Here is a 14,258-nt window from a genome sequence, read left to right on the forward strand (position 1 = left end):
ATATAAACAGGGTACACAAAGCATGAGTGAAAACTAATGGTATTTACTGAGGCCAAGAGGAAGGCTGATTTGACAACACAGCAGAAAGATAGTCACCCTCTCATCTCACCCTGACTGCATCCTCCACACACCTGGTGGGAACCCCTGACACCTTACAGGGCTCTCCACACCGTGCTCTCCTGCAGGCTCCCACTCGGTCAGAAGTAAACCCAACACAAATAAGCAACTTAACAAGGGGCATGGATCAGGTTTGCCTCATGGACCAAGACTGCTCAAAGCTCTATGTCATTTATTCTGTTAGAGAACTTGTTTTCTGGAGAAAAAAAAAAACCCACAGAGCAAAACAAACCCAAAATTTAGATTTTTCAGGTGTGTTGCTGAAAGCTATACTTCAGATAGATTTTGTTTTATGAAAAAACAGGATATACACCTTCATCCCCACACATGTCCCACTGCAGTTGTTATATGTTGAAAACCCAAATGTTAGATTCCTTCTGAAAAATTGTTCCTGAATTCGAATTGGGATACACATTTAACATTTCCCATGGAACATAATAGCAGGACAAGACCGATACCTTTTACCAATAAAAACCCCTCGACCTCAGGTTTTGTTCCAAGAATGCAAAAATCAGAGTTTTGCAGTCTGCATTATTTCCTTAACATCAAGAGGTAATTCATAAGACAAAATCATGAAGCACGTACCTGGATATCCTTAGCACTGTGTGCAAAACAACAAAAAGGCTTCCAAGAAGCAAGAGAAACTATAGCATCTGACTATCTACAAATACAGCACACTCTCTGCTATCAGAGGACAGAGATAAAATTTAGCATTTTCAGACTATGGTATTTGAAGATTTTGTAACTCTGACTACACAGCTAATGAATACATTAACCATAAAGTTCATGGGCAAACTGATGTTGAAAATAGCAGACCTGAAGCTGTTTAGTTTCTCTATATTGATTTCCACAGGAGTAACTGAATCCCTTGAGGAGAAGATGAGCACATACAGCACTCTGGATGCCTAGATATATGAAAATATGGGCAAAATATGCCTATATTATATACAAATATAGGCACCTGAAATTGAAGATACACACAAATTTGCTGTTTACTACTCCACACCATTAGATGATGGATGACCAGTAGTTCTTAGCTTCTAACTATGGACTCCCAGAAGTCAGCAGATTACTTCCACTTGCAAGAACTAAGAAAACAAGAAAAATTAATTATTCAGCAAAATTAAAATTGCTAAAGGAAATCTCTTTCTCCACTGGGAAGTTTCTGATTTATGGATCCCCTGAAAGATTAAGAACTACTGATGAAGGTTCCATCTATTTGGTACGTAAGCCTGAAAGCTTGGGATCAAAGCTGTAACCAAATGTACAAGAAGAAATTTAAGCTAGAACTAGATAAAGCTCCTATTAGCAAAAGGCAAATACTCTGAAATGCAATTAGGATTGTGGTAAATCTTAGGGATCACAATCTTCTGGTCTGTTTCCTTTCTCTCCCGTCTTTAACTCAACTTTGCCACCTCACTTCTGGGATTGTTAACAACAGTAGAAAACACCTGAAAACATTGTGTAAGTACAGCACAGAAATGGTTACAGTTCCCAATGCAGCAGAAGAAAAGCGTAGGCTGGAACAAATGAAATATAGACTTAAACATGGACAATATAAAAGAAATCTTTATTGCACAGGAAACCAGAATAATATACCTGGGGAGGGAGATGAAAAAAAAGCAAGCAAAACACTGGTAAGATAAACTATGTAACTGTGTGCATGAAACTTAATCTTCCTGTTTCAGTGAAGTGGACCTCTGAAGTGCTTCTGTGAGCCGATGCCACAGACCTAGCATTTGTATACATGATGGTGATAAGTCATCAACCTGACCAGTCAAACCTGAGGAGGAACTCTCAAAGCTGAACAGAAGATTCACCCAGACAGAAGAGTTCTGTCCTTTGAGTAAACTATGAGTCAAGCACAAAGACTTCACTGGATACCTAAAAAAGCATGTTAAGAAAAATAATCCACAAAAGTCTTCTTTAAAGTAGGCATCAGCAATCTGGTGATTCGAATAATACTTAGTAGGCTTTTATTACCTTCCCCCCCACACCCCCCCAAAGAAGAAAAAAATAATTAGGAAAAAAGAGCTATATTCTGTCTGCTGTCATTTAAAATATGGGAAACAAAAAAACCCCGGATAAATGTTTTTAGCTATTTAAAAGCCAAGAAATGGTTATTCCAGGCAGCTTCTATATAGAATCCTGAAGAATAACATAAACTGTCTTGAAAGTTGTTCCCTATAGGAATTATCTATGTATTGAACAGAAAGCAGACTAAGGAGAGGATAGGAGACTACAATTAAAGTCATTCATACTAGAGCTGGGTAAGAAACGTAAATAATTTTTTCTACTCTTGTGGCAATTGTAATCCCCTTTATATGCATCCACATTTGAAAAAAAAACCCAAAAACCAGCAATGCTATACTTGAGTTTAACTTGTGCTACATATTTTTCTTATAAACATTAAAATGTACAGGAGTGTAGGGAGCTACCATTTACCAGTCTTCAGCTCTACCTTATTAAAACAATGCCACTGTTTTGAAACAGATATCTGTTATACAAAAAGTTAAGAATAATTTCATATGTTGCACTTGTTCTAATTCTTTGACTGAATTTGCCAAAGACCATTTTTTTCCCTGCACCTTTTCATTATTCAAATCATAGCAGTGAGCAACATGTCAGGCGCACCATTAAAAGTTTCAACTTCTTGAACAATGCATTAATTTTGCTGAAATGAGCTCTAACGTTAAAGAACCACTAATCACAAATGCCATGATGTCATGAATCCAGCAGTACAAAAGAAAATGTGATCCTATGTTCAGTGGAAATTTAAAAACTATATTGAAATGAGCAAGACCAACATACCAGCTGAAGCAAATATTAAACTAGAATTTCGTAAGGTACAGATTTCCAGAGGGAACTAGAAAACACAGCAGCCAAAAAGCATTCAAAATCTGGAAGATGTAGTGAGAATTTTTTTTTTTTTTTTAATAAATTTTATAAAAAGGAAGTCCGACCTGCTGTGGTTCCTCAACACAAGAACACTGTGTACTTGCAGTTATTACACTATGTGAGTGATGAGGCATATACCTGCATGGGGGGGAGATGAAGGGAAATAACGTATTTCCTACAAGACAAATGTAGACACTCATTCAAGAAAACAGCTCATGAACCAGCAGTAGTGATCATGACCTGCAGATGTGCCGCAGGTTCAACAGCCCAATTCCAAAAGAAGCTTCTCCCTAACAAGTCCCTCACTACAGCACAGAGTACCTAGGCCAATAGGAAACCCAACATTTCATATTTCTTTGTTAGTTCAGCCCTATAGATAAGCTTAAATGTCCATGTTTGTGAAGGCAGTTGAGGGTCATCTTACAAAAAGGAAAAAATCCCATCCATGTCTTGAAAACTTCTCTCCAAGGTAGCTTAAGAGAGGCCTGAGACACCCTTGGAGAAGGAGGTACTGTAGAGAAGGCAGAGCAACAGGAGCTGGTGAAAACAACAACTAAATAGGTAATAAACCTACTTTTTGGGGGCAACTCGGCATTAACCTCCTGTAAGAGAAGTGATCTCAGAGTAAATGTTACGCACCAAATACCACCATTAACCTCAGACCAACGTCTTTTACTGCTAGTGCCCTTGAACCAAATCAATATTTATTTGATAAGTAGTGTATATTTTTATCATTTTGGAAACACAGGCTTAACAGCTGTGCTGGGATTGCTAGCTCTATAATCCATACTTGTTGCTATTCATAGGGGAGACACCCAATATCTTGGCTGAGGGCAGAAATTAACTCTGCTTCTGATGACAATGTCCTTTGATTATTTGTTTCTTTAGATCACAGAATCATGGAATAGTTTGGATTGGAAGGGACTTTTAAAGGTCATCTAGTCCAACCCCCCCTGCAACGAGCAGGGACATCTTCAACTAGATCAGGTTGCTCAGAGCCCCATCCAACCTGTCCTTGAATGGGATGGGGCATCTACCACCTCTCTGGGCAACCCGTTCCAGGTGTTTCACCACCATTGTCGTAAAGAATTTCTTCCTTATAGCTTGTCTGAAAAGCATGACCCCTTAATCGCAACAGGCCCTGTTAAGAAGTCTGTGCCCATCTTTCTTATAAGCCCCCTTTAAGTATTGAAAGGCCGCAATAAGGTCTCCCTGGAGCCTTCTCTTCTCCAGGCTGAACAATCCCAACTCTCTCAGCTGTTCCTCATAGGAGAGATGTTCCAACCCTCTGATCATTTTTGTGGCCCTCCTCTGGACCTGTTCCAACAGGTCCATGTCTTTCCTGTATTAAGGACTCCACAGCTGAACGCTGTACTGCAAGTGGGGTCTCACCAGAGCGGAGCAGAGGGGCAGAATCACCTCCCTTGACCTGCTGGCCACGCTTCTTTTGATGCAACCCAGGATACAGTTGGCTTTCTGGGCTTCAAGCACACATTGTTGGCTCATGTCCAGTTTTTCACCCACCAGTACCCCCAAGTCCTTCTCCACAGGGCTTCTCTCAACCCCTTCATCCCCCAACCTGTATTGACACTGTGGGTTGCCCCGACCCAGGTGCAGAACCTTGCACTTGGCCTTGTTAAACTTCATCAGGTTCATAACGGCCCAATTCTTGAGGTTATCTAGGTCCCTCTGAATGTCATCCTGTCCCTCACATCTGTCAACCACACCACTCAGCTTGATGTCACCTACAAATTTGCTGAGGGTGCACTCTGTTCCAGTTTAGATGTTGACTTTACTGAATTTTACTTTCAGCTTCAAAATGCATTCAACTTACTTTGCAAAGGCAAGAATGACAAATGCACGTGATTGGCAAAACACCTGAAATGTTCAAATCTAAACTCAGCAGGAAATCAATGTTCTTATTTTAATGAGGTCATCGGGGGAACATGCTCCTCAGTAAAGCACTGCCCACGTGCCTCACAGGAGGCTATCATCTGCTTTGCAAGTGGGAGACATTACCTGATGCTTTAGATGGAGAAAAGCTGATAGCCTGATACTAGATAAACCAGCTATGGCAGCTGTAACCAATAAAGACCATGCTAGATGTCCCATTCTAGACACAATGCTTCTAGATTTTGTAGTAACAGTAAGGGACAAAAGCCGGACTGATTCCTCGGAGCAGAGCATGAACTGTCAGATTAGATAGCTCTACTTTAGTCTCATATAAAGGTAACACTTCCCACTGTCAAGCAGGATTGGGAGGAGTGGGGGTGTCTAGCCCTAAATTGTTACCAAGGCTTATTTGGCCCTTTTCTCCATTTTCTCCATCTAAATTTCAAATCATCGATCTTCCAGCAAGGGCAAGAAAAATTGAAAAGTGGACAAGAATTGCCAGGAGAAGGCAGGACCACCCCAGGTACACCTAATTTCTTCCTATTCTCAACCCACTTTTCCACTCTTTCCTTAAATCTGGGATTATGTACTTCTGACAGAGCAACATCAAACTGCTGTAGGAGACTCCAAGCAGGCACTGTATTTTCAAAAATAAAGCTCTCTATAAACTACCAGATGCTAGTGATGCTGCTGGTGAAGCCTCATCAATACTTGCTACCGGAGAAATCAGACAGACCTACCCTCAGAACTTTGAACATGCAGTGCATATTCCCCTACAAAAAGATAGTAATTCTGCTTTTTCTAAAAAAAAAAAAAAAAAAAAAAAACCAAACCCACAAAATCAACAACAACAAAACCCCCAAAATATCAGGATAAGGACACATGTTTTCCCATCAAAAGGTGGAAAGCCATTCTTCTGTTTTAATCCCTTGTTAACAATCCAACAGGGTATCTTTACGTAACTGTCAATGATGGTATATCAGTCTGCAGTACCTACAATACAAGAATAGTTAAGTCACCAAAACCTGCATCATTTTAGCCTTATGCTAAAACCAGTATTTCTCAACTGAGCTCCAGTTGGAAGATGGGACAAGGCTACCAGAAGTTGAAACTACTGGAAGACCCAGATTTAACCATTCCTCAAAGTAATGCACACATTCAAACCAGTATTCATGGGAAATAAACAACACGTTTCAGAAATACTAGTTTCTGTATTTTGGCTTACCCTCAGTTTCAGTGAAACAAAACAAAGGCAAAAAAGCATGCAGTTGATAATTTCAAACCACAAGCAGCACCATATGGAGCAGCACACACTAAGGCAATACCACAAGCCAAGATACAGTGGATAAGAGCTGAAAGGATCATCATGTGCACAGTATAGGCATATAAGAGTATACAGGCACACCAACTGAGAGGGACTGGTTGTTAGCCAAAAAAAGGCGGTGGTTATTTAGGGATTGCAGGCTGAACACAAGTTCCCAAATAAGTCTGATGTCAGAAATATTCTCTCATACTTCAGTCAAATAAATAGATAAAATTGAGGGCTTACAATGTTTAGCCATTTTTCTCCCTCGGATTTTAGTCTGGAATTCAGTGTACGGATAACCAGACAGAGACAGAAAGAAAATTTTATCAGAAGAGAACAATTCATCAATTAGGTTGATAAACCATTTAGTTAACAATCACTAATCAATAACAATATTCTGAACTGCAACAAGATTGCATTCAAAGAGAGGTAGCAGACTAGAACTGAAGAATTTGAAGATGTCATCCAGGAAAAGCAGAAATTAACAGGAAGGAATAGAAGGGCTGTAGAAACCCAACCATCTCATGATTCATACCATGCTGACACACTCTTGATGCAACTTTACATAATACAAAAGTCTAATAAATAGGAACTATTGCACATCACTGCTTAAGTATGTATAGTTGTAAGCAGTAAATGAATATGTAATGAAGATATAATTTTTCTGTCCACAAGAATTTGGAAAGGTTGGCTGTATTAATAGAGTTCTGTCAGAAGGCTCTCAAAACACAAAGAAGATATCTATACTCTTAGAAAACCCCTAAACTGCGAGTATGCCATTTCCTCCAAATAACACTTGTACTGTGTTCCAGAGGATGCACATGCAGCTACAGCTTCTGATGGCATGGAAGTAAAAAGGGTGAAACAAACCGTATGAGAGGCAGAGGAAGGGCATGCCCAGTCAAAGATAAATTATCAAAGCTCCTGCCAAATGACTTCCAGGAAGCCATCATGGTTATTCAAATAAGGTGGTTGGATCAGCGTATTTCTTGCTTCTATTAACAACTTAAAAGAGAAGCTTTCAGTGCAGAAGTATTTTTTTTAAACCACATGAAGACAGGGCAATTCTGCTCTTTTATGTAAAAGATCAGCAAAAGCCATGTAGGAATTGAAAGAAAATCAAATAGAAGATGTGAGAAAAGGGAACAATGACACTGTGAAATTGGTGCATTTGTCAAAGTAAGAACCAAATGGAGAAAAAATTCCTGTGAAAATAGTGAAGGAAAGGCTACCCTGACACAAAGTAGACTTAGAGTTGGTTTATAATAGCTGGAAAAAGTATATATATAACTATCCATTAGTATTCTCCCTTCTCTAAGATAGTCTTAATGGGAGATACTGCAGTTAGACAGAAGCCTTCGTTCACTTATATCTGGTGAAAATGCATTTCACAGTGACTCTCATTTGATGAGAAGTTTATTGGGCACTTAGCAGTAAAGTACAGATTGGGCATGCCACAGCTAGACCTCATCATCCTTAACCCATAAGACAGAAAATGTTTTTAAAATAATAAAGCATATAAATTTAAAAGAGCTACAGATTTTCTATATCCTGTTGAATTCCAGAGTGGCACTATTGAAGGATTTGCTGACTTTTCTTTTTTTGCAGAAGTCGTGGTTTAACCCCAGCCTGCAACTAAGCACCATATAGCTCAGGTTGGGTCTCTGCTGCACTTGCACTGCTTCTTGTAAGGCTTGTCCTCCATTGGTTCTGGTGGTTCCTGCTATAGTAATTCCTATAACATGCAACTCAAATCCTGGGTTACAACAATTTAAAGGTATTTCCATTACAATCACCACCCCAATCCCTTTGGACCAGACCATGGGGTTTAACATTGCAATGAACTCCTCCCCTTGCCCCTGCTCTGGCTTGGGCTTATCCACAGACTGCAGTCCCTTAGGGGTATACCTGCTCCAAGTAGAGACCTATCTATGAGCCAGTCTCTTCAGGGATATACCTGCTGCAGCATAGACTTATCCACAGCCACAGTCACTCTGAGGTGCACCTGTTCCAGCATGGTCTTCTCTATGGGCCACAATGCCTTCAGAGGTATACCTGCTCCAGCATGGCCTTACCCATGGCTGCAGTCCCTCCAGGGGTGTACCTGCTCTGTTGTGGGGATATCCATTGTCACACGGTTTGAGGTGCTCCAGCATGACCTCATGCACAGCTGATGATGCTTCAAGGTGTACCTGCTGCAGCATGGACTTATCCACAGCCAAAGATGCTTCGGGGTGTACCTTCTCTAGCGTGGACTTATCCTTGGGCCACAATCCTCTCAGAGGTATACCTGCTGTGGCACAGACATAACCATGGCCACTGACACTTTGAGATGTGCCTGCACTGGTGTGGACTTATCCACAGCCAGACGCTTTGGGGTGTCCTGCTCCCATGTAGACTGATCCACAGGTCACAGTCACTTTGACTCGAGTTCGCACTGGAGTTCCAGCCTGTCCAGTACAGCCTCACAGAAACAGCAGCGATGTCCTGGCCATCTGCCAGCCCAGGCATAGCCATAGCTGTTCTCAAAATGTTCCCAGGCACAGCAGAGTGAGATGATAAGCACTACAGCAAGCAGCAAAAGGAAAAAGCAGCCACTAACAAGCACTAGACTAATATACAGTGAGGCAAGGAAGCCCCATGGCAAGCACAGAAGCCTGTCAGGTAATAGCTAAACAGTAATAACAGCTATAAATTCACTCTAGCACATTCCAATCAATTCTGTCGTTATCTCAAACCCTTTGAGCCCCACTTTGGGCAGCAAAAAGGACTGTTTGCCACACCAGTGTTCTTGAGAAGGACTGGATAAAGTGCCAGGTGAATGGGGAAGAGGAGAGCATACTGGACTCCAGTATGTTCTGTTGAGGACAAATCTCCAGTTAAAATTTGTCAGTATAGTAGAAAATAGTGGGAGGAGGTTGATAACTTTTGTGATGGGATCATGGGGCAACCAGAAGCAGACACTCTTGTTTTCTTTTCTTAAAGGAACCCCTCAAAACACAAGCAAAAATCCTGATACCAGAAAGTTTTTCAATGGCTAGAGCATATGAAATTTAAATAAAAGCATTTGAAGAGAGATCTTTGTTGTCATCATTCCTCTGCAGGGCACACCCTTTATCTCAGGCTTACTTTCAGTGGTTTGTTTAGTTGCAACAACCTCCACACAGGCACTGTAAGATTTCAAAAAAAAAAGTTTCTTCCCACTTCCTCTGGACTTGACTGGATTTGTATTTCTTGAGGAACACCCCTCTGCTGTATGGCTCTGTCTTGAAAATGCCAGAGCACCCAGGTATTCAATAATTCTCTCTCAAAATGACTCCAAGGTTGCTCTCGAACTACTCCAAGTTTTCCAACATCCAATAGGCAATTCCGCCTGGTCCAGCACACTGTCACGAGGCACCAGGAAGCAGATTTCTCTGCTGTCCCACAACACTCTTCACAGAGTATTACAGTTCACCAATTATAAACTTTAAAAACAAAAAAAAGAAAGAGAGAGAAAGAGAGAGAGACATCATCTGTCACTGCTTTTTTAAAGCTGGGAAACAACTAGATAGTATGAACTGTCAGGATCCAGCCAACGGATGGTTAAGCTTTTTTTAAAAAGTAGGTGGAATTACTGTGAGGAACCTTCTCAGTGCGCATGGATGACTCTGAAACATACAAACCAAAACCCTTTTTGGTCAACTTGCTGTATGCAAAACCATCACTAACAAAACATATTGTCTGTATTAACATAATGCAAACAGCACTTGCTGCAGGCTTCTACCCTTACAGTCTAAATCATGACATATTCAACCAGTCTTTACTGCAAATGTTACCAAAAGCTTAGCACTAAAGAAATTCTCATTGCATTCCAGATACCACTCCAGATCATCAGTAGTTCAAATTGTTGTTCCCTGGGGTAGTAAGCAACAATTGAAAGAAATGGAAAACATCGACAGGTCACGTAAGTTGTTTTCTGATAATCTTTGTCACAAAGTTTCACCTACTGTTTCCAGAAGGACTAGTAGAGTCCATTGTGCTACAGTGGACCAGAAAAAAAATTTTTTTAACTATTTGACCGTCAGAGGAGATCTAAGTAGAAATAGGCCTACACACTTAAATGTAGTCATCTGGTCAGCATGATCACAATTTTACTTGTACTGATTTTGGGGGGCTGAAAAAAAAATCTACTTCCCTCCATGCCAGAGCACCAGAGTTATTTTACATTATTTCACCTGGAATGCTATCCATAATCTTCACAGGCTAAAGAGGCTTCTGTCTTCTTTGAGTTTCAAACAGTTACTGGGTTTAGTTTTCAGTACCTCAGAAGTATTCTGTTTAAAACTTGAAGGTGGAAATGTATGGTATCATTTTTCTCCTCTCCTTTTCAGGCCCTCAACAGATCTGAAACCTGCCAATGAGAGCACACCTGTCCATAGCAGCTAATAGCCCAATAGATAAAACACTTTCCAAGAATGTGTAAAACAGGGGCTGGTGTCCATATCTGCCAGATTTCTTTTGTCTCCCTTTCACCCAAGATAGCCAAGACACCCTCATGTTTTATCACTTTTCTCCTCTTTTTTCCTGTGTGCAGTCATTTCCACCCAAAATCACTCAGCCAAGAACATGGAAGTAAATCTTCCTTGTTTCAAGTGAAGGGGGTGACTTGCCTATATCCAGGTCCCCATTCACCACCGTGCTGATAAACCCACTTACAGTCACATGTGTGTTTTGCTACCATGACCAAGCAGCACGGTGTGCTCAAACCAGGGCCCGCGCACGACCGCAGACTCATGGTTATGTTGAGGCCCAGTCCTGTTCTCCCAGGAATCGGCATGAACTTTGCCAATTACTTCAACGGGAGCAAGAATAACGCCTTCATGAATAAACCAAGGAAGGAAATAAATTCTGTTCTAAGCTGAATCCATAGGTCCTTTTGTACTTTAGATGGCCCTGTTTGGAGGAACATCAGCTGTTGGAGGAACAAAGCTGCTGAGAGTTTGAAACCCCAGTAAACGAGTCCCTCTGGGCTCACTAAGAAAAGCTCACATATTCACTGCCGCTCACTTGTTAGGCTCAGGATAAAAAAAAAAGCATACGAGAATGCTGCCAATAGTTATCTATTTATATTTGGAAATTCAATAGTTTTATATGAACACAAGATCATTCCAGGTGAAAGTTTGCAAGCTGAAAACGAAGATGCTTGTTCTATTAAGCATAGAGAAATATTTGATTTCTCTCACCACTTATTCATATTTCTCCTTTTGATTTACTTTAATTAAGCTCCCTTTAGGCTCACAAGTCTGAAGAGAAGGGGGTTTCTCCTTGCCCTTCTTTGTAGTAAGAATAGAAATTGCTATCCAAGCAGGTTTTTCCGAATGCTCACAGCTTTGCTCTTTACTTAAATAAAAGGCCTTTGAAAGACAGCAGTGTAGGATGGTTCACCATAGATTTGAGATTTTTTAACATCATTCCTACAGTCCTCCAATTTGGAGGGTTTTTCAGTCAAAACCTCGGCTGCTATTTTCATCCAGCCATAGATGTCAAGATAAGGGGAGTACACTTTGGAACTTCATACTAGAGTCACACACATCATCAAGGATGTATGGGAGGATCATCTCATCCTCACTTTGTTGTTAACAGAGGCTGTCACAGAACCCACTGAATTTGTCTTTATATGTATTTTTAAATTCCAGGGCAAGATCTTGTTTCACTCTTTAAGTTAATGTCACACTCTCTGCTTCTAAATTTATTTTTAAGCTTAAGTTGTTCAAAGGGCACTTTCAATGATATGGAATGGAAGCTAAATAGGTGTTGCTCTGCAAAGTCATATATTCCCTAAAACTGTTTCCATCGGGTATTATAAAGCCTTAGCAAGCGAACTCTCAGGAGGCATAACTAGGTAATGCATCAACAAAGACACGTAAAAACAAGAGGCAGCTGGGCTATTATTAAGAAATGAAGCAGAAGCCGTTGAAAGTATAGGGTGTGAGTTAGAGGGAAAAAAGCAATTTGGTTAAATAAAAAGAACACCAGCATCTGCATCTAAAGTGGAAAGCAGGCACAGCCATTAAAAAAAGAAAAACTCTATTTCCCTTTGTATAACAGTCTTCTGTCTTTTAGCTGCTTCCAGAGCACAGAGCAAAGTCTATGTCTGAAGGGCTTTTCAAAGCAGAAATTTTCAGACATAGTTCCACCTTTACTGAAACCAGCAAGAGTTTTGGGGTCTGGGCACCCCTGAAAGAGGAGGTGTGAGCTCTAAAGCTATGTTGATATCCACATGGGGGCACAGTTGTACTTGCATGAAGTCCCATTGAGCTGAATGGTTCAACAGCCCTCCCTCAAATCCTGTAAACAACAGCAGGGCCTTTACTTAGTTGCCTTTTTACAGAATTTGGCACTCATCTTTGTCTTATTTTATAATTTTTAACCAAGTTCTTATTCCCACCATTAACAAACTTTGTTTTTCCTCTAAACTGGTCCTATATCCGTGGTGTCATGGAATACAGCAGGAAACCATGAATTGAGAGACTACCTGCTTCAATTTGTGTTTTCGGTGTATTAAAATAAAATTAGAAGTGAAGCTTAGCATTCTCTAATGGAGATCTCTTGTGAAGGCATATAGAATCTAATGTCATCAGATCTATAATCATTGAATATTAGACTCTTTAAAATTTATTTTAATAGTCATGCAAATATAACATTAATTTGACTTGAACTGTGCAAATGTGTTTGAAGTTCATGAAATCATTTTGTGCTCAGAACACTGAATTCATGTCTGGACACTTCAATACTAAAAAAACAACCAAGCAAGCAAATTAGAAAGAATTACAACCATGCAGATCCAATACCTAATTCTATAAATAATTTCTCTGTCCTAGTGTATTCCACATCCAAAACAAGCAAAGACAATTCAGTCAGAAGGCAACAAAAGATGGAGATAAAGACCCAAGTATTTTACAGAAAGCATGAGAGAGCAAGAACATAATTGGTATTTACACTGGAGTTCTTCTGGAGTGACTTTGTTGTAATATAATCAAAAGCAGGGCTTGACTCTCAGCCTCCTAGTTATGGTAACACCATGCCCATTTAGGTTCCTTCAAACTCTTTGGTAGAACTACTTCCTGAAATTCAACAGCCAAACATCCTACATCTCTCCTTAGCGCACAGTGTAGGCAGCATCAGATGAAGCATGTGATCTTTGCTTCTCAGTCTCAAGCTAATACCTTAAACATAACACCAGGTAGACATGTTTCCAAGAGCATCCAACTACCTTTTAACCCAATCTACAAGTCAGTTTTTTGCATTTCATCTTTCACTGCCTGGGATTTTTTTCCTTCTATGTAGTTAGTGGCTTTACCTGTCTCAGGTTAACAAAAACATTTATACTCGTACCCAAAGCCCAGAAGACAATATATATGGCTTTGCAAATCTTAGGCTAGGAGAAATACCAGGTTTTCAGCTCTTACTGTGACTACTTCATATAAGGAAAGGTAAGTGAACAAGGTCCATCTTTTTTCAACAGACCACAAAGCCTATGTTAAACTGCCTAGAATAAGCCTCTTTTCCTTATTTATCTACATTGTTGTTTCTTTCCTGACTTTCTTTTGTTTCCTACAGTCATAGCTGTAGTCTTCTAAAATGGCTGCTTTCAGCGTGCAGCAAGAGATGGGAGAGTAATTAGGAGCTCCATTAAGCCACGCTTCAGGTATATGGAATATATATACCCATGCCTCACCATAGCCCAGACCATAGGCAGCTATTGACCAAATTATTGTCTCAACATTAAACTGCAGAACAGAGGTACTATTCCAGTCTACAGATTATACATGTCTTTCTATTAACCTGACATAAAATTTACAGATTCAGTTGTTTTTCTTATTGTGCAAATTAAGAAAGGGGTGAGTTTTCAATAGGGCACATGCAGTGAAAATTCGTGAGCCAGTTAAGTATCCAGTGCAACAACAACAAAAAAAAAAAGAGGGAAGCTAGAGGGGAGAGAGGGATAGATTTTTTTTTTTTTTTTTAAACATCATACAGCTAAGGAAAGGATGCACCTACT

This window comes from Harpia harpyja, chromosome 8, assembly GCF_026419915.1.
Source record: "Harpia harpyja isolate bHarHar1 chromosome 8, bHarHar1 primary haplotype, whole genome shotgun sequence".
Taxonomy (NCBI): Eukaryota; Metazoa; Chordata; class Aves; order Accipitriformes; family Accipitridae; genus Harpia; species Harpia harpyja.